This window comes from Leptosomus discolor, chromosome 5, assembly GCF_034619465.1.
Source record: "Leptosomus discolor isolate bLepDis1 chromosome 5, bLepDis1.hap2, whole genome shotgun sequence".
NCBI lineage: Eukaryota > Metazoa > Chordata > Aves > Leptosomiformes > Leptosomidae > Leptosomus > Leptosomus discolor.
The window spans coordinates 1,100,654-1,122,343 of record NC_141395.1 but is presented as its reverse complement, the minus strand read 5'-3'; positions in this window follow the sequence as shown (position 1 = coordinate 1,122,343).

Here is a 21,690-nt window from a genome sequence, read left to right as displayed (position 1 = left end):
GCTGTGGCAATATTTGAATGTTGGTGAAGGACAGAGAGAGGAGGGATGCAGGAAGCGAGGAAGACAAAAGAGCAGAACTAGGACCCCAGCCAGGAGATACTGCATCTCCTGCACATCCCCTTCTGGGGGCAATCAGCAATTCAATTAGATCAGCAGCTCCTCAAGCGAGGGGAGCTCCACACCCACCCCATTAGCCCAGAGCACCGCTTCCTACGTGGGTCGGTGTATTAACGCAACACGAACCCAGCTGCCTCTGGTGCTCTGCCGTATACATGGCACACTGTTCCCCCCCAATTTTCACTGTCAATCAGTTTATATTTTGATGTGTGAGGCTTAATTACCTTTATTATTACTTTACTTTGTGTAGCTACAAAATTTATTAGAGACCATAAAATTATCTGAGCCCTTTCCTAAATCCCGCCACAGCATCTGACTCGATGACCCTCTGTGGCAGGCACGGAGAGAGGCATCGCCTTTAATTATTCCTAAATTGACTGTACTTGAAATTAAAGTGCTTCCTTGTTACGAAGCAAGGTAAAACGAGGCTCTTTGAGACTGCCTTGGCCGTGTTTGAAGACCAGAGAACGGAGAGGAGCATATTAGTGCTCAGGAACCGCACGTGGAAGTCCCAGCTTCGGCACCTTGCTGGACCTACCCCCTCATGCCAACCCCACCACCCCTCCGCTGCTCGCCCCACTCGGAAATCACACCTGGAGCAGAGTCTGGAGTGGATTTGGAAAGAAGTGGGGGGTTTTCCACCCGCAGAGGGAAACAGGCCGTTTTGCATTTTCTTTGGTTTCATAAGAGGCGGCGGCGTGAAGGAAACCCGCTGGCACGGCCCCAGGCGCCTGCAGCCAGTCAAGGCGGCTCTCCCCAGGGCGAGGGAGAAGAGGAGAAAACAATACTTGTTGGTCACAGGAGAGGGGGAGCCCAAGGTCAGAGGGTAAATTCCACTTGCAACATGCAACATATTTTCGTGGGCTGAATCCATACCCTGACGATCAGCGAGACTTCAGCTCGAGAGAGGGGCGTTGGAGTGCAGAACAAGCGAGCTGATGTAGGTGTGGAAAAGAAACTAGTGGGAAATGTAAGGGACAATTAGCTGATGAGTAATGAGAAATGCACCCCCTTGCCTCACTGTCAGCTGGTTCTCTGATTTTGTTGTCCTGCTCTGGGGAAAGCAGCTTCTCCGTGGTTTTTTTTCCCTTTGTTTGGCCAGTCCCGTGGGAAGGAGAGCAGAGTGCGGTGAAGCGGAGGCCAGGAAAAGGGTTTGTTTGTTGCATTTTTTGTGGTATTGTTTTGCTTATTGTTTAGGAGAAGTTTTTGTCTTTTTTTTTTTTTTTTGAAATCACAGATGAGTCAGAAAAGAGGAATTGTTAGCAAGAAACTGCAGGCACCAAAATTCTTGGTACTTCCAAGATGTCTCCCATGCAAAGGCTGTTAAATGCCTCCCTCACACTAACTGATAAACATCACCTATTTTATAAACACCGATGCACATATAGATTAAGAGACTTCCCAACGTTTGGCGGTGGCAGTAACAGTATGCCACAGACATCAAGTGCTTCACTACACAAATGTGATAACATTTTCTTCCTAAACAAATTAAATCTGATATTTAAAAAAAAAAAAAATACAACAAACTCACAACATTTCTTGCCCTCAATTTAACTTTTCCCAGCAGTCACACTTCAAGAAAAATAACACTTGGTAAGTACTTAACAGCACTGTAAATCACAAACCAAATCCACCCACAAGAATTCATCAGCTGATGCACTTGAAGACCTCCCATCCAACAGTTCCACTCTGTATAAAATTCATATCTTTGTGAAAAGACCTTAGAAAACCATAGAAAAGGAAGAAAAAAGGTGGGAAAGGGAAACAGCAATTACAAAACTAAATAGTTACACAAAACAATGCAGTAACGCTAAGATCGACTCACATTTTTAATAGATTTGGGTATCTAATAACATGTTTGAAAACATCTGACCTTGTGAACTGGCACAAGAACAAGTCTTTGCTGTTGTTATTCTGTTGCATATTTAAGGCAGGAGCATAACCAGCTCTTCCATACGTGGTTGAATATAAGGACCAAAGTGTTCCTTCTAAAAATCAATTTTAGCTGAGCTATTTTGTTAGTAAATGTCATATTCCCGGTACAGAACAAATTGCATCAAGTGATAGGTGATTTGCATTAGCAGAAAATAACCCACAGAGAACGTGTGTGTCTGCAGGTGGATGGAGAAGGCTCCTTACTCTAGTTTTGCCTTGGAACTTTTGCAAAAGCAACCCCATGATATTTTGCTAGCCCAGGCATAGCTCTGCTGTTTGAGGAGGACTTGTGCCTTCCTGTGGTGGGCAGCCCGAGTTCAAACTCCCAGACAATATTTGACAAAGTTCCACATCAGAGATTAAGGTCTTTGTACAGAGATTGAGGTCTAAAGAAAGAAAGGAAGCGGAATAGACATAAATGTAACATAAAATGGATTGACATCGGCTAAAGGGCAGATGGGGGAGGGAGGCATAGTCATAAATAAAAACTTTTCTTTAGGGGAGAAGTAACTAGAAAGATGTTATTGAATGGGCATGAGGAGTCTCACAGCATGTCACATAAGCAGAAAAAGGTATGAAAAGTAAATATAAGTTTATAGTAACTCTATTGAAATCTACAGTTGTTGAATCACTGTAGGACTGACAGAAGGTCAGCTGGATCTTCTCAGCAAATTAACTAAACAAGAAATATTCATCAACACAGTTGATGATATAAAAAAAAAAGTGATGCAGCTGCTCACAGAAGGTTATTTGTCAGACTGGTCTGAATGCTTACACAAAACAAGAGGTAGAACATACCTGGTCCAGAAGGCTGTTGGCTTTAAGCCTTGGAAGATAACGAGCCTCACCAAACTTCCAAGCTACAGGGGAAGCTGGTGCAGGGCAGGACTCAGCAGAGGTCCCTGGCAGCCTGGTGGATCTGCCTCCAACGCCTCAGCCCCAGAGATGTGCTGATGGAACCTCATCTGCCAGGCACTAATGCTGGGCTTCATCCCCCCAAGCTTTAGCTAGCTAGCCGGTGTAAACAGCCATGTATGCTCCTTTGACAGAAAGACTGCCTTATGCTGAGCCTGAGGTGTTTTAGGGGCACAGCGTTGCCTCCATTACCTGCAGAAGAAGACTCAATGACTAGCTCAGACCAAGAAGCTCCTGTTAGGGGTATTTAAGGTCAGATGAGATGAATCTCATTGATTGCCCACCTCAAATAGGAGAGCGTGGCCACACTGCATGCACTGAGGCCTTTGTGATAACGATGCTTTAGCCACAGGTTTTCCCCCAGGAAGGCAGAGGAACAACAGCCCAGCCTTCCTGGAAACTCCTCATCCCTCACGGATGCATTTCATGCCCTCGGTGTTGCAGGCACCCTTGCTATCTGTGCTATTTCCTTTGAGCTTCACAGAAGATTGAAGGAGATATTTGTATTTCTGGGCCTCCTGGCTGATTTTCAAAGCCCGTGCCCCTGATGAGCCGGTGCAATGTCCAATTAAGGCTGAAGGTTCCCGGCCAACAGCAGACACCTGGGTGCCAATGACCTGATGGGTGAAGGAGGGATAATAGCCATGATGCTAGCAGATTTATTTCTCCCCTCAGTAAGATTAAAAATAGAGATTTCAAGTTTTGTGATCTTAAAAAATACAGAATAAAGTTTATTCCCGTATGAAGATCAGCACGATGTGGTAACCTGCTGGGAATGTAAAAACTTATGTATGGAAGAAACACACAAGTTTGGACTTCTCTGGAAGTGCTTTATTTGTTTGCACCGTTTTCTGGGATCTCATGCTGAAATTGTAACTAAACATGTGATTACAGATTAATTTCGTTCTATCCAGCATATTAAATCTGATTAGGAATTTTAAATGCTTGTACAAGAACAACGTGCTCTATGCGGTGGATTATGCACGTGCGATTTGGTTCCGGGGGTTTCATCCCCTAAAAGGTGCCTCTGCAGAATGCGCTGCATTACGGGTATTTGCTTTATTTTGACATCTAAAATAATCCCAAAGTGTCAGACAGGCACAGGTTTTTCTAAAGTAAGCAACACTTTTAAACGTGTCCAGTCCCTTAAACGTGCTGCAGATCACTGTAAGGAAGAGGTGAATCTCCCTCCTCTGCAAAACGAGCAACAAAGATCTCAATCCTTGGGCAGCAGTTTCTTACTTTTCTGAATATTTCCATTATACACATGATAGCAAAAAGAAGCTACTTTGCAGATTCTGACTTCTAGAAAACTATTCCCTTGAAAGATTATTTATGTTTTCCTGTTCTTGATGTAGCAATTACCGAATTGGCTTTGGAGGAGGGTCTGTGGTTTTATGCAAGTTAAGGTGGGACAAATGACAAGCTCGTGTTAATATCCCAAACAGACACATCACAGCACACACAGAAGCATGCTTACACATACATATAAACCATTGTGTCTGTGTATCTATAAATGCACACATGTTGAGAGAGGTGATTACCTTCTTTGTTAATCTTCTTTATAATTATTAGATAAATATATAATTAGATAAAACAATACAATTATTTTGCTAACATGCAGACGTGCGTTGTGTCAATTACGCACAGATATATCACCTGTCAATGCTGAAGGAGAAATATTTCCTTTTAATTTGGCAAATGTTTGACAAAGCCTGAAAAAAAGGTTTATTTCCTTGAAACATTTTAAAAATAAAACCCCTTTACTTCTATCAAGTGTAAGCAAACAAACACCCACTCGGTCTGAATACTTAGAAGGATGATACAAATGGATAAAAATAAGGAGAAGGAGAATCATCAGTGAAAAATGTCTTCTCCTTCCCCAAATCCCAGCAGTAATTGCATGAGGAGTTTTGCCTATAGCAGAGGGGGAATGTGAATTACGAGTCATCAGAGCTGTAGCTGTTCAGTCCCAGACACCCCACTAATACTGCGTTTAACAGATCACATTAAAGCTTGGCAAGCCCACCAGGCTTTTAACGTTATCAGGTCAAGCATGCCCCCACTTCTGTCCGTGAAACCTATAATAAAAATAATACTTTGCACTTCTGTGGTGTCTTTCATCTGCAGATCTCAAGGTGCTTTACAGATACTGAATAATTAAGCCTTGAGCCATTCCCTGAGTTGGGTGATGAGAATGGATAACTACACACGCACAGCAGCGTTACCACTTTCGGACAGAAGCCGAGAGTTATTTCATCCTTAGCTGAAAACAGGGGAGGTTGGGACAGACTGGATGCTGTTGCCCATTGCTGCTGGGAGTATCACCCCCATTTTTTTGGAAAGCCTGGAGAGATGGCATTAGTCTGGGGCATACACTCACTGCCGTATTTCCTGCTGCATACTGGTGTAGGGGGGTAGTTTGCGTGGAGTCAAGCACTGTTATCAAAAATAACCAACAACCAACCCAAAATCCCAGTTGTCTCTGCGAGTGCCCAGACACAAGCACAGCCACACACGGAGAGAAATCCGCAGGAGCAGCAGCAGGTTAGGAAAAGGACGTGCTGCCCAAGCTCCGATTCCGAGCAAGCGAAGGGTGACGCGGAGCCCTTCAGGGAGGGCACCCGATGAGCACGGTGGGTGGTGGCCTGCGGGGGAAACCGGGGGCTCACGCACGGCAGAGGGGTGTCCCACCGGGCTGTCCCCCCACCCCAAGAACTGCCACCCCAGAACTGGATGCTCCCAAGTGCCCAGGGCAGCACTGCAAGGGAAACTCCAAAACGTGTATTGCGTCCGTTGTGGCGGGTTTAAGGTTTTGAAACCCGTTGTTGGACAGTTTGGGGGGGCTGGTGAAATGGGAAATCAACACACGCGTCCCAGGCAGCCCGCAAAGGAGAGAACACAGGACCTCTGCACTGTTTCTGGTTTTGCTTTAAAAAGAAAAAGGACGGGTGAATTGTTATCTGAGAGGGCATCTTCCGAAATACCCGTTGATGTAGAATGACATAAAAGACGGAGTGACTTGGGCATAAAGCAGTTGCAGGAATCTGTGTATATTCTGCGCTCTTTCATAACTGGATTTGGAGGGGAGTAAATTACCATAACTACTGAAATCAAGAAAGCTCTAAGAACTAAAGGATTTAATGTTCTTTGTTTATGCTCAATCAGTATTCTTCAAATATCATTATTTCAAATTAGGAACCACAGGTGAGCGAACAAGCTGGGCTAAGTGAAACACAGGCGAAGCGCAGTACGAATTCTCAGGTTAGGCACAGAGCATGCTTTCACCCCTGCTCTAGCATCTGGCATAAAGTGTCTAAGAGACCCTCTGGGCCCTCACATTCATTCAAAAACATCCCTTTGATTTTTAATCTAACTGACGGCGCATTTGATAGCAGCCCTGCTACCTCCCCGTTTCCTCAGGAGTCTCAAAATTTAAACAAAAAGTAAGACTTCTCGCTTCATGAATTTTTTAAAAAAGACCCTTGCATATGTCAACAGGCCCACACTGACACCAACAAAAGTACATGGCAGTCACTGCTGGTTTAATACAGTAATGCTCTCCAAAGTATTTGCTTAATCTTTTACCAATGTTTAAAGGTACGTGGCTTACATTAAAAGCACATCGTACACTCTACTGGGAAGACTCAGAGCTGGGTATTTGTGAACAGTTCCATCATCATCGTCCCTATGCATTTATATCAACGCCAAAAGGAAGACCGGGGAAATGTTGTGCTGAATGGGGCTGGGGATCTGGTGACAAAGGACGTGGAAAAGGTTGAGGCAGTCGATTCCCTCTTCACCTCAGTCATGTAAGACTCAGTAAGACTTGCCTTCAGCAACCCAAAATCCCCAGAACGAGCGGGAAGGCTCAGCACAAGACTTACCGTTGGTGGAAGAGCACCGGGTTAGGGAGCATTTGCACAAACTGTCCAGAAACGAGTCCATGAACCCTGATGGGGTGCACCTACATGTGCTGAAGGAGCTGGCCAAACTCATCACAAGACCACTCCTGATAATCTTTGAAAGATCTTAATGATCGGGGGACACTTCTGAAACTGGAATTAAGCAAATGTCACTCCTATCTTCAAGAAGGAGAATCTGGAGAACCACAGGCTGATCGGCCTCACCTTGATCTCTGGGAATGCAATTGAGCAAATAATCCTGGAAACCATTTCCAGACATGTGAAGGAATAGTCATCATGAATTTCTGTAGAAAAAATTGCGTCTGACCAACCTGACAGACTTCTACAATGAGATGACTGTCTCGGTGAACAAGGGGAGAGGAATGGATAGTGCTTATCCTACAACATTCTCATTGGCAAACTGATGGAGTAAGGACTACCTAAGTGACAGTGATGTGGACTGAGAACTGGCTGCGCAGCTGGGCTCAGGTGGTTGTGATCAGCAGCACAAAGTCCAGCTGGAGGCCAGTCCCCAGCAAGCTGTCCCCAGGGGCAAGCAGTACTGGAGCCAACATTGTTTAACACCTCCAACAACAATGTCGACAACGGTGCAGACGCACCCTCAGCAGATTGGCAGAGGATACAAAGCTCAGAGGAGTGACTGATACACCAGAGGTTCATGCTGCCATCCAGAGGTACCTGGACAAGGTGGAGAAATGGGCTGACAGGAACCTCGTGAAGTTCAACAAAGGGAAACGCAAAGTCCTTCCCCTGGGGAGGAACATCCTCAGGCATGCTGAGGGGTCACCCAGCTGGAATCAGCTTTACAGAGAAGGATCTGGGGGTCCTGGTGGACACCAAGTTGAACATGAGCCAGCAATGTGCCCTGGCCACAAAGGAGGCTACCAGCATCCGGGGCTGCATTAGGAGAAGTGTTTTGCAGTAGTCTGAGGGAGGTGGTCCTTCCCCTTTACTCAGCACTGGTGAGACCACCCCTGGAGTACTGTGTCCTGTCCTGGGCTCCCCAGTACAAGGGAGACATGGACATACTGGAGAGAGTCCAGCAAAGGGCCACAAAGATGATTAAGGTACTGGAGCATCTCTCCTATGAGGAAAGGCTGAGAGAGCTGGGACTGCTCAACCTGGACAAGAGAAGACTGTGAGGGGTCTTAACAATGTGTGCAGGGACTTGATGGGAGGGAGTGAAGGAGATGGGGGCAGGCTGCAAAGGCTGAGAGAGAATGAGAAGCACTAGACACAAATTGAAATACAGGAAATTCCATTTAAACCTAAGAAGAACTTCTTACTGTGAGGGTGGCCAAACACTGGCACGGGTTTCCCTGAGAGGCTGTGGAGTCTGCATCTTGGAGAGGTTCAAAACCTGAGTGAACACAGCTAGACTAAAAGACTAAATGATTCTCCCATGAATGACTCTTTGGAAAGTGAACACTTATTATATGCTTCCAGAGATATCAAGTATCAAGCACATCCTCGTATATCTCAGGTGCCCACGCTGGTGAGCACCTGGTGGCCCTTCAGATGGTGGGGCTTTTTCAGTGGTTTTCGCACAGCTCAGAATATATATTTCAAAGGAGAAGTCGTACACTGTACAGGAAAAGAAAAGTCTTGCTGTCTCCAACACTGAGCACCAGCCACTCCAGTGAACTGCCAGGAACACCCTCATTGACAATCCATCATGGCAGAGTACCATCTACAAGTAGACCCCATCACAACAAAGCTAACAAAAGTTAGGCTGATCACAGCCTCAGTCTGGTGTAACCAGATGAGGGCATGGCTGCAGTTAGCCCGAAATCACGTTAGACTAAAAGAGAGAAAAATCTCAAGATTACAACTGGCTTCTTGGAGCCGTGTCAGAGAATTTGGTCCATGCCTGCCCGCATGCCATGTTTGCTGGTGGTCATGTTAGGTGTTGCATTGAAAGGTTTCCTCTGGACGAGAAGCTTCTTACTCCATAAACAGAGCTACCCACTTCCTTAGCACAACCTCTCCTGCAGCAGGGTCTGTCCAACCCTGGTAATAATATTTTAGATTAATAATCCAGCCGGGATTCAAAGCAATACAAGATGTACGAAAGCACTAGTTCTTTTCAGTTGTTTCAACCAGTGTTATTTACAGTTTTATATTTCTACATATGCTTTCTTTGTATCAGTCTAGTAGCACCTGGATTTAAAATCAAATGCACCATCATTTATCAGTGATAACGGGGCGTGAGTGCTCCTCCAAGGTTGTCCCTCCCTGACTTCGTCTTCAGGCTGGTGACACTCATCAGACTGAATCAGCGCCTGCCCTGGTGCGTTGATTACTGGACAGTTGGATGTTGTCACCTCGGCAAAACGCCTCAGAAGAGATCCGTAAATGTATTTATCTCAGAACATGTTTATTTTAAACAATGAAGTTGTAGCATAGGGAACTACATCTAAAATAGTATGTTTGCCTAATAAAAGGCATTTTTCTCTTGTAAAACCCTCTATTACAGCCACTTTGCTTTGTTAACTTTCATAGCATGTATCCTCACTATAGCCTTCAACACCTGAAAAATTAGTGGAAGAATTTGACTGATTATAGAGGCTGTTTTCCTTGTTCCACTGCTTGTTCTAAAAGGGATACTCAGCAGAACTTGCATTTTTTTTTTTCATTTTGTGCTGTCTGCATGAGTAATTACCTCCCTGATTTCTGAGATGCAATTGAGTAGCTTCCACATTAGAAAAATCCAAAGATTGATAGAGCCATCTCTCCTAAAGGATTAGTTTGCTGCTGTAATTCCACTGAGTAGGTCATTCAAATAGCAAAATGCTACAAAGTCTAATTTCTCTTGTTTGTAAAAGCCAGGTATTGATACCTATTTAACAGAATCTGAAAAGGGCTGGTTAGCCTTTTGAGGGGAAAAGGGTTTTCACATTCCCGCTGCGGCCTCGGCAGGGCAGGGGAAGGAAGAAGGCGCTTGCATTCCCAGAACAGATCAACTCAGGGGCTGGTGATGCGTGAAGCAAGGAAAAGACCAAAGACCAGACAACAACTGTCCAAGGACTTTAGGGAACAGTGCCCCTTCTCAGAACTTCACGAGCACGTTTCTCCCAGGTCTTGTAGGACACGTTAGTTGTCTTGGTGACTTTGGGATGCCAGGGGAGCTGAGGCGAGTCCCCTGAGTGCCAAGAACCCCGCATACCCTGTGGAGGAGAGCATTGCCCCGTGGCTGGGCACGGCAATGGTCAGAGGGAGAGGGATTGTAAATATTTTCACCCACAAGTGCCCAGCCCCTGGCTCCACGCAGGACCGACAGGCTGGGTGAAGGCACGGCCAGAGGAAGAGGGGCCACACGTGTTTGGAGGCCAGGGCTAGCGACCTGCTACCGCAAGGTGACGTGTACGCAAAGCGCTTAATGTGTGTGAGAAAAGCATCAGCCTGGTTCTGTACCTCCCAAATTATCTCGTTTAGTACATATATCAGGTGCCTTAATTTATTGGAGATATTCTGGGAAAGGTTTTGATAGCATTCAGTATTACAATGCCTTTTTATAAAAATCCATTTTCCAAATATTTGAATAATGATAGGAGACCTTTTGACAGAGTATTAAGGCAGGAATTCGTCTAAACATCACAGGCGTGACCACAAGTGGTGTAGGCTGAAGCTACAATTCTGATAAGTAATTGTGCCAACATCATTTTACCCGGGAAAAAATGACTGACTTCCTCTTTCACTCTATTAAACAAAAAATAAATTTATTTTAAAAAACCAATTAAAATTCTAAATATTTTTTTAATTTTTAAAACATGATTAAGAATGTATTACTCTCTTAAATTGACAAAGATATATTTTATGATAATCCTAGGGAAAAACTAACACAAATTATAAATAATACATAACGTTCTTCTGCTTTTCAAGTAAATCAATGTTTTACTTCCATTGAACTACTATAGCAGCCAAGTAGCACTTGGGCTCCTGCAAAGCCTATTTCTTTGTCATGATCCATATCCCTTTTGGTGTAAACTGAGCTCTACTGATGTCAAGAGAGGCTCAACAATTTATATCAGCTAAGGATCTGGCAGTTAATTTAAAAGGCAAGAATAAATCTTAGGTCTGCTCTGAAGTCAGCTTAACTGAAATGCAAAAGATCCTTGCAAGTTAGGTGCACATTTAATTAATTGAAATTCAACCTCCCTAGACAAACCACAGATGCTCTACTTATTTAGCACAGCGTCTCCTAACCAGCTGCACTAATCTATTCAGTAATACTACCCTGTAGCTAAACATCTGGAGAAACCTAGGGAAGAGAATAATAAATACTTCTAAAATTCTACCAGGCAGACACCTGAAAGTGACTTTACGGAGAAAAGGGGGTTTGTATGTGCGTGGGGGGGGAAGCAAGGACTTAAGCCTCAGACACCCCTGGAGAGAGGAATATTCTGTAACGGACAGAGATGGTGTCGGCCGGTGCCTGCGCTGCCTCTGGACCCACGGTTATCAGGGCAGTAATTCCCGTTCTGCATTTTCCATTTTGATTGTTTTTCACTTGGAAACTGCCAGTTAAAATATTAAGGAAACACTGTACAAGCTCAGGAGGAGACCTACGAACATCAGCGGTTTTAAATTATTTCTGGCCACCTCTCTTTTAGAAAACACACCTAAAGGTAACGGCGTTTCTCACCACGATGCCTTCTCCTGGTTCGCTCCTCCCCCGTAAAGCCTCCGCTCTAGTGACTCCTGATCCAGGCTCTCAGCGCCTGAGAGGTGGCAGAGCTCTCTGCATCCCCATCGAGCTCCCTGTCCCACACTCGCCATGCAGCACCTCTGGGTGTACCTGCCCCACACCAGGCCTCTGGGACGGAATCCAGACGTTTTGCAAAAAATCGAGACCTTACATAAAAATGGCACACATGGGAGAAAGAAACAGCTGCAAGAATAACCTAAATAACCCGGTTTAATGCCTCTTCTTCTGAGTACAAACAGTTTGTGACTATAGTTCCTTTTAACATCAGTCACCTAATCGGGTAAGCCGTAAGAATGGCAAGGGACTAAATCTGCTGAATTTCACCCGCGTACCTAATATTTCTGCTGGGTGAACGGCACAGAACTGTTGCAGCCGTCGAGCTCATGTTTCACAGGGTCAGAGCTGAAGATAAGAGGGCAGGTACGAGAGGAAGAGTCTTTCTGGCAAACTGCTTGTTTTCTAAGCAGAAGTACTAGTATTGAAAGGGGGTTCTTTGAGAAATATTTTTTTTCCCTCTGGACAAAGGAAAAAATCTTTTAAAAATTACTAATTTGGTAAAATTCTTTAAGGTGTCTTAAATCATATATTTGTTCATACGATGCTGCTTAAAGCGACCATTTATGACTGGTAAGCCACGCCGTGCACGGCTCTTTCTGGGAAATGTTCCTTATTGAGCCGACAGTCCCAAGCACTGCTTAAGCCATGTCACCAGTAAGTAAATGAGGAAAACCATTAGTTTCACTTTTGCATTTCCACTAGGGCAAAGTGTGGGATTTCCTGAACCACGGAACTATTAAAGGACGTGTTTGGAGCTGGGAAGCAGGCACACACACAGCGTTTACTCAAGAAAGACACTGAGAATTCTGCCTCACTGCCTGTTGCAGGGCTGGATCCCCAGTGGCACGGCTTGCCCAGGTCGCAGTCCAGCACCCATGGCATGTTAGGTGACCTGTGGGGTCCTTCCCAGGCCAAATAAAATTCTTACTCCATGTGTCCCACATGTCACTAAAAAAACTTAGTAGTTTTATAAGAGGATAAATAGCCAAGAGACAGGCTACAGTAAACGAAATAACCTCCTCCCTGCAATGCTAATTCAGGAACTTGCAGTCTCGGCATCTGATTCCATGACACCGATGATACTTGAGAGATTGGCAAGTGGTAGGAAAGCATCATTTAAAAAAAGAAAAAAAAGAGATGAAATCAGGAAACCTCTCTATCAATCTGCCAGGCTGTCAGAGATGCTTGTTCTGAAACAATTCCTCTCATTTCCAATGAATTATGTCAGAACTGGATAAAAGGCATAGACAGCGAGTCTGGAGACAGCCGCCTCCTCTGCTGAGCTTTGTTCAAACAGTTTGGGGTAAATCTAACATCAGTTCCAGATGACAGTAAGTCTGGACCCTGTTAATTTGGGAAGCTTGATGCAAGTGAACAGCTCCCGAGGAAGAAGAGCATCAGGACGACAGCTCCCCACTCACAGTCCCTTCCTCCCGCCCCAGGAAAAGTCTTTGGCTCTCGCCTGAGGGGAGTAGGGTTCTTCGTTTTTAAACCGGTAGTCCCTGATGAAAACGCAGTGTTTGTCAAAACAGAAATTAAACTCAAAATGTAAATTCGGCGTCGATTATGTGTACTGCTACAGTACCTCCCATGGAGGCCATTAAAATACAAAACCAAAGGATTGTTAGGAAGTTAGAGAAATTAAGGAAAAAACTCTCAAACACCTAACCTTAACAATTTCAGTAAGAGCAGCTTGATATACTCAATGCTAACCACACAAACCATGCTTAGGAAAACATCACCGGCCGTTTGGTGAGTAGAGTGCTCGCTAGCTGGGGACTGCTGGAATTCTCAGACAATACCAAAGAAACCGGATATTAAACAGCATCAGAAGGGTGTAACAAGACGTAGGTGGCGATGATGTTGGTCAAACTCAAAGCACCCCAACAGCGGAGGCTGTTCCTTTAGCTAGACCCCACGGGCGCACAGAACCAGAACAGCTCCCTCATCTTGGGGTACCAGGGTGAAATGCCATGAAAGTGCCTTGGCTGGGTTGCTCTAGGTCACATGGACAGGGACAACACGTTAACCACAACCTTTCAAACGTTTTTCTGGATATTCATCAGAGAAGAAACCCAACCTGATGTCAGCGCTGCCCAGAAAATCTCAGGTACCCTCAGGAAAAAAGCATTATGACCTGATCCTCACTGCCTGCTGCACTGGGCTGAAACTCAAAGAACTTCACACTGACCCGATCCCTGAATTAATAAGCAGCCAGCAGGTACTGAGACCTGTTACAGCAGAGGATGCCAGGATGAAACCTATGGGTAGGAGGAGGTCACACCTAATGGTAGCTTGACAAGTGTACATTATTTTTTACCATGTGATAAAACAACTGCAAGGAAAGGAGCCATGATGAAGTGAGAATTTACACAGAAAAGTAAAATTCTTCCTTCCCAGGCCAGGGAGGGGAACCTCCAGAATAGCTAAACCTTGTCTGCAGCAGGTAATTAGACAGATGTTACATAGGAACAGCTAAACCACTCTTTAGTCCCCGCCAGGAGTTCTAAAAAACACCACGCACATATCCAGATGGCGTCACCCGTACCTAAACCATTCCTGGCAACATCAGTCCTGAGCGCCTCCAGTAACGAACCCTGTACACCCTGCGTGCCGAACCTATTCCCTCCTCGCCTCATCTTACTGTCTGGAAACTCCTAATACCTCACGCAGCCCCCTTGCTGTGAACGCTCCAACCCCCATCCTAGCCAAGTGCATGTGGAGAGCAGATCACCCCACCCCTTCCAGCAGCAGTCTTTTTACATACTCAGAGACTGTCAATATGTTTTCCTCTCGTATCTTGTAGAATAAGCGATGCCTCATCTCTCAACAGTTCTCCATTTGTCATATTTGCCGCATTCCTCATCACACGTTTTGCTTTTCTCTCCAGCGGTTCCTAATTCTTGAAAGTGGCTGCCCAAAATTGGGTGCTCTACCAAGCTGAGGTGTTGCCCTTCATGAGCAAATGATACTCCATGTCTTTAGGGTTATTTCTGTGTTTAGAGTCGGGTGTGAAGCTGGTCTTTTTTCAGAATAACGCAACGCTGTTGACGCCGGTTCAGTTTGCAAACCTCTGCAGCATGGCCTGTCATTCACAAGCGCTACAGACCTCTGTAATCCACACCACCCGTAGAAACACCTACGAAACATAAATCACTGGCTATGGTTCTAGAGCACATACTGAAACAGTATAGCACCCACACCACCCCCAAAACTTAAATCATCGCTATCCAGGACGATTTTTCAGTGCATCCGCAAGGCCTACAGTCTGTTCCTCCCTCTGACAGACATCCCTGGGGAAACTTTCTGTTCCACTCCTGTCCATCCGTTTTCTTACCTCTTTAGCTGATGGTAGTTTTGAACAGGAAGATTTTCTAACGTATTAGCGAGTGCCTAGCACAATAAGTAATTATATTGTAATACAGCTAATGAATTAATAGTCTTTTTCACTTCCTTGTTTTATTTTAAAAAGATGCTCCCTCAGTATCCCCTCAGCCTCCTTTCTTTAGATTCCTCTTCTGCGGATTCTCATCTGCTTGCAAGTTTCAGTATATTACAGTTGTTTCCTAAATTCAAAGGTACAGCAGAATTTACCTGAGCACGTGAGTGTGTTCCCCTGCCCCACCTCCAGACAGCGTCCTCTGCTCATTCTGAGCAGGGAAGAGCTCCCGATACTCCTGTTACTTAACAGATGATTTTGTTGCATTCCAATTAGTTCCATTGTTTATCCTAATGAAGAAAAAAACTACCACTTGAACGGCATTAAAATCAGTGAAACATTTGTGCTAGTTTAATAATTGCTATATGGCATTTTTTCTGTATTTATATTAGAAGCATTTAAGATGTTGAGACAGAGTTCACAGACACACATTGCGATAGAGTCCCTGTGGTGTCAACTGCAGATAAAAAACACCCTCAGCACACGTAGCATGGGAATAGCCTATGTAAGTAAATATAAAACCTGTTTGGCATTATCTGGAATACATAAAAGAATATAATTGGCTAGAAATCTGAATCTGCAACTCATTCTCTGTAACATGGGTTAAGCAGCGGTTGTTTAAAGGTGACGGGAAAGCATAATTGAAAATTGAGCTAATCAGAGATTTCTGTGGTGAATTACCTCCATAGCAAGCTGCAAGTGTGGGAGGAAGAGGGAAGACAAAGCAAAGGGGATTGCTCGCTCACTCTCAACGTTGCAATGTTCCCTTCACCTTCTCTGAGAATCTCCCAAAAGGCAACAGAGAAATATCAGGAAAACATATACCATAAATTGTTGGCCAAAATAGATGTTTGAGATGACTAAAATAAAATTTAAAACTGTCACATACTTGTTTTGTGCAACTGCATTTCCAAATACCAGCTGCGACTGTCCTTAGGTGTTCTTTGTAGGATGCTGGAGTACTAAAAACTATTCCCAACTTTTGTATAATTAAAATTCTCCTCCTCCTAGCTTCCAAACTCTTTTGCATTTCTTTGTTTCAGGATGCAGCTTCAGAGTGAGGACTGGGAAGAGAAGTGGCCAAACTCTGCAAGACACCCGGTTTTCGTTGCACTCATGGCCTCATTGTGCTTTAAACACTTCAGAAGCTTCACTAGGACCCCCAAGACCTCTGAGACACACATGCAAACCCAAGAGGTCCAGATAAGGATTAGCATTGTTACACCCTTCCTGAGCGCCTAATCCTCGCAGAGCAGGTCGGTGTTTCCAAGGCCCTGCCTGATCCGGTTCTGCTGGGCTGTGTTACCATAAGCTGCTTTTTCACCAAAAGGAATTCACCAAAACACCTGGCTGGGGACAAGTATCTTGGGGAGCACAGACCCATGAGAGGTTTATAGGGGACGAGGAGGTTTGTACGATCGCTGAGTGGCCGTGGAAGCCAGGCACAGCTGAACTGTGGGGAAAGCTGGGCACCAGGTGAGTTTCCAACAGGGAGGAGAAAGAAATTACGGCCAGTTGGGTTGGGTTAGCTGATTGTCAGGAGAAACCTGGAGCTGATGCTGGAATTGACTCACCTGATGTCCCTGCTGCTATCTGCCCCTTCACTCCAACGAAGAGAGGAGCAGAAGCCATGGGATGCTGTTTACCAGGAACCATAGCAACTTCCAAGACCGTTAACTGCAATCACAGCCGGCTCCACTACCTGACTGAACGGTTCGATGTGTGATATTTAGTTTGACCTATAAAAATATCTCTGGAGCAACCTGCGTGCATAAGTGTCACATCAAATGTTTGTCATACAAGGTATGTGACACTAGGCACCTGATGGAGCATCACTGCAAGTGAAGGGGGATCTGCCCCTTTAAAAGGCTTATAACATTCAGCTCAGACACGACAAAAATCAGCCGGTGATAGTGGCTGGACACGGAGTGTGACAAACAGGTCCTCCTCTCTCCCTTACTTATAGGATTCTATGCTTTCAGCTACCAAGTCATTTTGTTGAAGATGCATGTTATTATAAGTGCTGACCTAATTCTCCTTAAATGCCACCAAAGATGTCAAAATGCCCCTCTATGGAAACCTGAGCACCAGGACAGAGCTCTGTGGAGATGGAGAACGGTTAATGCTCCCAGGTGGGGACCGCTCCTAAAGCACAACTGCAGCCAGCCATCCCTTGGGTGGCCGAAGCGAGTCTGGAGAGGTACCAGCGCCTTCGCTCCAGGCACAGCGAGATGCTCTTCCTCCCAGTGACCGGTCCAGTACTATGAACTCACAATAACAATGAGAGGTGTCCTTGGAAAGGCACACAACGAAGTCAAACCTTAAATACCTGAGCTGGCATTTAGCCAGACAACTGTACTTACCTCTTCGCAGAGGTTGCTTCTAACAAATAACGCGTCTCATTCGTGCAAAGTCGCCTTCAGTTGGGTATTTACCTCTTGCCCATTGGTTTAAGTTCACTGTTACTCTTCTCAGGTCACACTGGCCTTTGCAAGCAGGTTCACGTAATCCGTGCTCGTGTTTGGAGCCAGTTCGAAACCCCAAGAACACCATCGGAGAGCCCTCAAGGCTCAGCAAAGAGCCGTGTTAAAAACCAGAGCTTCTGAGAGTGGGGGCGTTTTTTGGCTGTGCTCAGCATGCTCCTGTGCCTTCAGACCTGGTGTTGGCCTACGTGAAAGCCCCACGGACAAGAGGATCACTGGACCTGTGTTTCTGCACAGTGCGGTACAGTAACGCACGTAACAAGAGCTGTCATAAGGAGAAGATGTTGCACACATATACCATTTGATAATTATTACATCGCTACAGATATTATCATTTTAGCTGAAAAATCCCTGTGTCATTTACACATGCTGCCATTTCATAGCAACGGCTCCAGGGCACAGTAAACTGCTCCCTCCCAAATTTAACAAGCTGTTGCGCTTCCTTCTTTGTAAGCCGCGGTAACAATTCCAAGTTCCACGTTGTAATGACTGTTCGTAATATATCTCGAACCACATGCTCTGAGTTACAGAGGCTACTGCAAAACCAAAGCACAGTGTTTGTAACACTGCCTCCTTCTACGACGGTGTGTTTGCCCGCTTTCCTCATCTTTTGAGAACCGCTACCTAAAGGAGATGTTGCATCTACTGCTATAAGACTTGTTGTAAGGCTGAAACAGTGATTTAGCAGTGCTGCTCCTCTTATGTTCAGGCTTCTATGTTCTTTAGATGCTTTCAGATCTCTCATTTGCAGAGCTGCCTGCCTTCACACACGCGGTCTGCGAAGTCACCCGCGAAACACACCATTTTCTTTTCTTTTTTTTTTTTTAATGTAGAGATAAGTTTCTAGATGAAGCAAAATCGCAAAAACTGTCTTAGCGAGGTAGACCAGGCTGGATCCCCTTTCTGAGGAATGGTCTGGCCATTTCTGACCTCAACAAAGAGCAACCTTGAAAAATGCCTCCTCCTGACTTTGTCCAGTGAACGCTCCCTGTTTGGAGAGCAAGCCGTTGGGAACACAGCCACCCTTAAACTTTTTGCATGACCTTTGTTGGTTTTATTTTTTAAATTCTTGTGGTGGGTTGTAAATAATTACAGGACCTGTGTTTGAGGGCATTCCGTCTGCTACTAGGAAACGAGGCCTCACAAATACAGAGAGTCTAATATACAACACGTATAAAAATTTTAAAAAATTATTTCACCTAAGTAAAGAACAAAAAAAATGAAGAAGTGGTTTTGAAGGCTAAAGAAAAAAAAATCTAAGGTTTCATCTAAGTTCAGGGCATTTCACTCAGCTCTCATGAAACGTCCTGCCTGTATCAGGCGTTTGACCGCCATAGCATTTGACCTTTTTTTGTAATATGTAGATTTTTAAATTAATTCATTTTCCTTCTTCATGTGGTTTTGTGGGGGTTTTTCTTCTCAAAAGTAGAATATTTATTGTCGCAACAATGTTACGGGGCATTAATTAGTGTGGTACTTTTAGAACCGGTGCTCGGGGACTTGAACAGAAAGTACCACCAGTGGATGAAATCATGCCTTTGGCACTCCTTGGTGCTGGAACAAGTTGGAGAATGTATATTCATTAACTTGAGGCTTCCTTAGGAATTACCAAGAGCTGCAGAAAGAATGAACTGAAGCTATTACTCTTAGAAATATGGCTTTAAGCAAGCGTTTACTTGATTTTCACCAACATTTTTGAAGGCCAAGCAATTCATGAATATGATGTTCTTGCATATAAACAGTTGTATCAGAAGAAATGACAGTAGTTTCTGGGAGTCGTCAGGGCCCATCAAAAACAATGGACACAAAGGATTAAATCATCTCCTCAAGAGAAAAAAAATTATTCCTAACATGATACTGGAGAAGAGTGGGAAAACATAACATGGATGTGTGTTGTGTTTGTCAGAAAGCTGTATTTGTTCGGACAAGTAGCACCTTTTAGGACTCTATCATTCACTAACCCTAAATACACTATCGATAATGTGACCTTAAATATCAGCTTGAGAGACAGGAACAGCTCACAGCCAAAGAAGCTTTTAATTCTTGAAATTCATAAATCATTTTTAAAAGAGAACCTAAATCTAAAAGTATGTAGAATGACTTAAGACGGGCAATTTAGTATTAACATAACTTTTCCATTTCAAAACCATTCAGTTTTGAACTATATGATCAGCTGCAGTGACATCACAAAGCTTACTCCACCTACTTGTAGGCTAAATATACTCTGTGTTTTGATAACATCAGGAATGTTTCAGTTTCCTCACGTTTAACGGTTTTTCATTTCTGCCTGCTATACACAGCAAATTATTATTTTAATCCATAAAGGCCCTAAGAAAAGTATTGCAGAATTTGTTTTCCTTCTGATTGTGTTCCTATAAAGGAGAAGACTTCAAAATACCAGTCTTTACATGCTCGTTGTCCATTTCTATTTGGAAAACAAAGGATTTCCTGACAACTTCCTTGTCTGCCTCCCAGCATCACGGACGCCCCCTCGTATGGCAGTGTCCTGCTCGCCGCTCCTGTTCTCCAAAGCTTTCTAACAAACTGAAGTCACCAGTGGGTGCACTCATGGTGTTCCCAAGAGGAATAAACTCTACATTACAATTTGTTCAAAAAATATTACGCAAATAGGCAAGACCAGCCTTTTTCTGCCCCCTTTTTCAGACTAATGCTGAGATAAATGTACAAAAGGAGGGCTTTCCCCTGCGAACGTCATTTTCTTCCAAAGAAGGACAATGTCACTTAAAAATAAATGGAGGCACGACTACTTCCTTTTGAGTTTTTGTCTTACTTTGCTGCAAGATGAACAAAAGGGAAGGGTAGCCACCACGTCCAAACGGCCGGACTGCTGCCTGGGGGACTTCTGGAAGAGCCTGTAGACAGCACGCCCCTCCAGCCCACTTCTCCCCGTGTCTTAAGTTGTTTGATTCTTCCCCTTTCCTCTCCATGATAAAAATTATTAATAAGAAACTTCGTTTCACCATAGCTGGAGTGCCAAGGTCCTCCCCCGCGTGCAGTGGCTCACGCACGTCACCTACAAACCGCAGCGGAGAGGCGCTGCTGGCTGGGAAGGCTCTGCCGACAGACAGCCCGCACCGTGCTGCACGTCTGTGACACCAAAGCTGGAGACAAACCTGACAGAGGTTTTCGTGGTGCGTCCTGAAAATGCCACGCAAACGTGACAACAGGAACACAGTCACAGGGAGCCCGTGGGATGCCAAGGACCCCGCTAAGGTGTGGGGATGCAGCTCGCGCTGGTGGGTGCAGGTCCCAGGCGGTCAGGCAGCCAGGTCAGGCTAAATAACCTAGGAATCATCAAATTTCTTTTTCACAGGTATTCAGGTATTAAAATGACAAACTGTAGGGATGACTGCTAGCCTGGAGACACCGACGTTCCGTTCTTTAATGTCTACTTTTTTAAGTGCCCAAGATTTTCTCTGTAAAAAAATAATGAACTTTACGAAATGTCACTTTTACTAACAGAAATTATGGCTTAAATACCTGAATGTGAATATTAAACACACACACACAAAAAAAATCATTTCAATAGTGCTAAGGTTGTGACACAAACTGACAAAAGCAGGGGAATGCAGAGTCACAGCTGACACTGTCCTTAATTCACACGACTTTTGGGAAGGGTGGGAGGGCAAGAGAGTACCTGCGGTCACGGTCTCAAGTTTGAAGGCTTTGATTTCTGTAATTTTGTATCCATGCCTTAATACATTTTAATTATTTATTTATAGGGTTTTTTTTTTAATTGCCTTCTTATTTAATAGAAGAAAACATCCTTTGCGAAGTGATCAATTTTAAGCCGTTTCTGTGCTAGTTTTGCAGGGCATTGGAGACCCTCATGGCTCTGGCAGAGCAGAGGAGCTCGTGGTGTTATCTGAAGGTAAATACATTGGACAGCGGCACGATTTTCTCTGCAAAAACCAAAGCCCCTATATCTCCATTTTCGCGATCAAAGTAGGATAACTACAGAGAAATGGCATAAAAGGCTCATACCAGCACAATCTGGTTTTGTGTGTGCGGGAGTAGTACCAGCACCCGTGTCCGTGCACTCGTGCTGGCTCAGCCAGCACCAGGCAAGCGCCACAGCCCCGCACGGCA